General features: G+C 39.9%; 1 non-coding gene across 1 annotated transcript; it reads right to left on the reverse strand.

Annotated features, from left to right (window-relative positions):
- Positions 1-514: 514 nt before the first annotated feature.
- LOC123758564 (U5 spliceosomal RNA) lies at positions 515-631 on the reverse strand. Its single transcript, XR_006772906.1, has one exon. It is a non-coding gene; the product is annotated as a U5 spliceosomal RNA (small nuclear RNA).
- Positions 632-4,261: the final 3,630 nt, after the last annotated feature.

The raw sequence follows: 4,261 nt of genomic DNA on the forward strand, positions 1-4,261 counted from the left end.
GCCTATCTTGAGATGATTTCGGGGCTTTAGTGTCCCCGCGGCCCGGTCCTCGACCAGGCCTCCACCCCCAGGAAGCAGCCCGTGACAGCTGACTAACTCCCAGGTACCTATTTACTGCTAGGTAACAGGGGCATTCAGGGTGAAAGAAACTTTGCCCATTTGTTTCTGCCTCGTGCGGGAATCGAACCCGCGCCACAGAATTACGAGTCCTGCGCGCTATCCACCAGGCTACGAGGCCTACTCAACAATGCGTCCAATAAGTACCGTTATGGTACTTATAATGTTTATAGTATATAATCTAAACTTCACCGTATTGGCGTCAAAACCAGGAAGTCAAGTCAGTTTCTTTCACCCTGATGATCCTGTTCACCTAGCAGTAAATAGGTACCTGGGAGTTCGACCGGGCCGCGGGGACGCTAAGCCCCGAAATCCTCTCATGATAACCTCAAGATGGAATCTATTTAATTATGGACTGAGTGAGTGAAGTTTAAATATTTTGATAATTTGGATAATAAGGCCCAATTTAATGGGCCAAGAAAAAATTATTTAAGACTCATTGAGTTGTTCCCCTCCACGGAAATCTTTAGTAAAAGGCGAAAGATTTATGCGTTTTGAAGGGAAACCAGAGTTACCATGTTGAGAAAGTTTGCGATACCGGCGACACAGCGCTGAGGCAAAAGATGTAAGAGTATTTCGGGACTAGAAGGGCATTGACCGGTAACTATAACAAATAATTATTGTTTTTTTTTTTTTGCAATATTGCTTTATTATCGTACTACCATAAGTTTCATTCTGTATCTTTACTGTTTGGATATATTTATAAGTCTGCATTGTTTACATAACATAGCTTGTGTTATCTATTTGACACTTGCTAGAGTTTGGTAATGATCCTTGATATCTTGACAGTCTCTACTGATTTTTTGTTCTCTCCGCCAAACTTGTGTATCCTCCATGACTATCTAGTGACCTCTAGATAATCCTCTAATTGTTTTGATTGATTCAAATTAATTTTTTTTAAATTAATTCAAATTAATTAGATTCAAATGTTTTGATTAATTGTTCTAATTGATTCTACCTCTAATTGTTTCAATTCTTTTGTTTACTTGCATTTATTGTTGTGTTTTGCCATAATTATTCGCTAATTTTAGCAGACTCAATACTTTGTAAGTTCTTATTGTATTGTTATATTATTATATTGTTGTGTTTTGCTATAATTACTTTCTATTTTACAGCAGATTTAGTTTTCATCTGTTCCTGTAACTGCTTATCTTATTGTATCGTGACATTATCTTCTCTATATGCTTACTGATATTGATCCTGATCGAAATCTTCTGTCCCATATCCACACAAATCAGCACATTGATCATCATTATTGCAGGTATTACACAGCAAATCTTGCAAAAAACAAACTCCTAAATAGCACCTGCTTATCAGTTTACAACCAAAATGTTAGGTCACTTGGTAAACATTTTGATGATATAAATGCACTACTCACAGCACTAGGTACTAAATTATCTTTCATCATTTTAACAGAAACTTGGCTAAGTAATGACTATACCCAACTCTACAATTTAGCTGGTTATAAAGCCATTCATAACTGCAGGCCTAATAAAAAAGGTGGCGGTACAGCAATATATTACAAAGATACCTTCATTTGCAATAGTGCCATTAGTGATAGAGACGACTATTGTGAATATACCTTTGCCAAGTTCTCCAGTAAATCCCTTAAATCCTCCCTGATAATCGGTGCCTTCTATAGATTTCCTAATACCAACATAGCTTTATTCTCTGACAATGTAAGGAATCTTATCATAAATAACAATCTCAACAAAAATCACATCATTCTGGGAGGTGATTTCAATATTGACCTGGGTCTTCAAAACAACCCTCAAGTTGACTATTTCCGTAACAGCATGCACTCCTGTATGCTAATCCCCACAATCACCAAGCCCACCCGAGTCACTCAAACATCTGCCACTACCCTGGATCACCTATGGACTAATATAACAGCTCCCCTTACATCTGGGGTAATTTATGACAGAACAACTGACCACTATCCTACTTTCCTCAGAGCAAACATTGACACATCACCACCAGAAACCAAAAAACTTTCATTCAGGCTACATAGTGAATCAGCTTTAGGCAATCTCTCTAATGCACTTCACAATATTAACTGGGAATCTGAATTTAATAATTCACAGGATATAAACTCATCAACTAACCTCTTTCTCTCCAAAACTCTAAGCCTCTACAACACTCACTGTCCCCTCCTTACCAAACAAGTAACTGATAAAAGAAAAAATAACCCGTGGCTCACAAGTGGCATAATTAAATCAATCAACAAAAAACATGAATACGAAAAGAAATTTAGGAGTGGCCTAGTTTCAATAGAAGTAGTTAAAAGGTACTCATCAGTGCTTACCAGTATCATAAGAAAAGCAAAACTTTCATATTATGAGACTAGATTCAAAGAAGCAAAAGGCAACATGAAAAGCACATGGAATACCATCTCTAACATCCTGGGAGCTAAACAACACTCCCACAACCAGATAACACTCTCTAAGGATGGCCTTACACTGTCATCTGACTTAGAAATGGCGAATGAATTAATAGCTTCTTTTCATCGATTGGTGTTAACCTTGCAAGTAAAATCCCACAGACTCAGACACATATCAACACATATCTCTCAGGCAGCTATCCAAACTCTCTTCTCCTCTCACCACTCAGCCCGTCAGATGTTGTGTCCATCATACACTCACTAAAAACCAAAGCTGGGAACATCAGTGAAATCCCATCCATTGTATACAAGAGCGCCTCCCATGCCCTTGCGTCACCTATAGCTCTGCTGTTCAACAAATCCCTTGAGTGTCATACCTTCCCTGATTTAAATTTTAAATTTTGCCCCGAGGGGCGAGTTTATTGGGCAGCGCCACTCATCTTGTGAGTGAACATACCGCCATAGCAGAATGTACAACACTCCCCAATAGGAAGAAAACCCGCTGGGTTGTTCATCCTGTCACTTGTACCCAGACACAGCTGGGACTTGCTTAACTGTCTCAAGTGAACAGCTCCTCAAACAAGAAGATTAACATTTATCAACCCTTAAAAGCTTACGTTATCTTGCGGGTGCAAAATGGGGAAATCTTTTAAGAACAGTATCAATATTTGACAAATAGTGTTTTCCTAACTCAAACAATGTGGGGTTTATTATTCTACAGTTATTCCTAATGTCTCTCAGGTGTTCACATTCACGTAGATAGTGGTCAAGGCGGTGTCCATCACTCTCACCACAGATTCTGCAACTTCGCTGATCAACTGTTGTTTCCATTCCAAATCTCCATGGATATTTGTATCCAAGACGGATTCTCGCTATTACAGATTCTCTCACTCGTCGTCCTCCTCTTCGGCCATACTGATTGGGATTGCCAGCTGCAACCATGTTGTACCATCGTACAGATTCACTGGTTTGTGCTTCTATCCTCCTTTCCTCAGTTACCTTGTCACGGTGATGTTGCCTGATAATACCTCTAATTTGTAGTTGAGTCTTGGGTATGAAGTATTCAATATGGTCTCCTTCAGCGCCTTCAGCAGCCAGCACATCTGCTCGTTCATTCCCACATATTCCAACATGGGAGGGGATCCACAGAAACTTGATGACTCTTCCCTGATTGGTAAGTACTCTCACAGCTCTCTTGATTTCAGCGACTATTGCAAGATTTTCTGCCTGATTTTTACTTAGGCTTTGCAGTGCTGCTTTTGAATCGGTGCAAATCACTGCACCATTAGTGTTCCGTTCAAGAAACCTTAACGCCATAACAATGGCAGTTAGCTCTGCTTGCGTTGAAGAGGCATAGTTCTCAATACGTGCTTTTTCTTCATTTCTGCGTTGGAAGGTATTATCCTTGATTACCGTGTATGCTGCACCAGCCCTGCCATTGATAGGATTAGATGACCCGTCAGTGTAGATTTGATCTAGTTCATCTCCGGCTTCTTTATAAATGTCCTCGAGATACTTGTGCCTCATTTCTTGTGGTATCATGTTGGATTTTTTCATTGCCATTTCATTGATGATGATCTTACATGAGTCATCCTCCCAGGGAGGTAACCTCTCTACAGGCAGGAGCTCACGGGCTTGCTCAAGCAGGTGAAGCTCTTCAAGGTAGCAGACTGCTCTGTGATGCCATTTTTTGCTTCTCCTGTTTCCCCCTGAAAGTAGCACAGAGCTCAGTTTTTTCTTGGCAATATCATTGTAATGGGGATC

This window comes from Procambarus clarkii, chromosome 11 (genome assembly GCF_040958095.1).
Source record: "Procambarus clarkii isolate CNS0578487 chromosome 11, FALCON_Pclarkii_2.0, whole genome shotgun sequence".
In the NCBI taxonomy this organism is placed as follows: domain Eukaryota; kingdom Metazoa; phylum Arthropoda; class Malacostraca; order Decapoda; family Cambaridae; genus Procambarus; species Procambarus clarkii.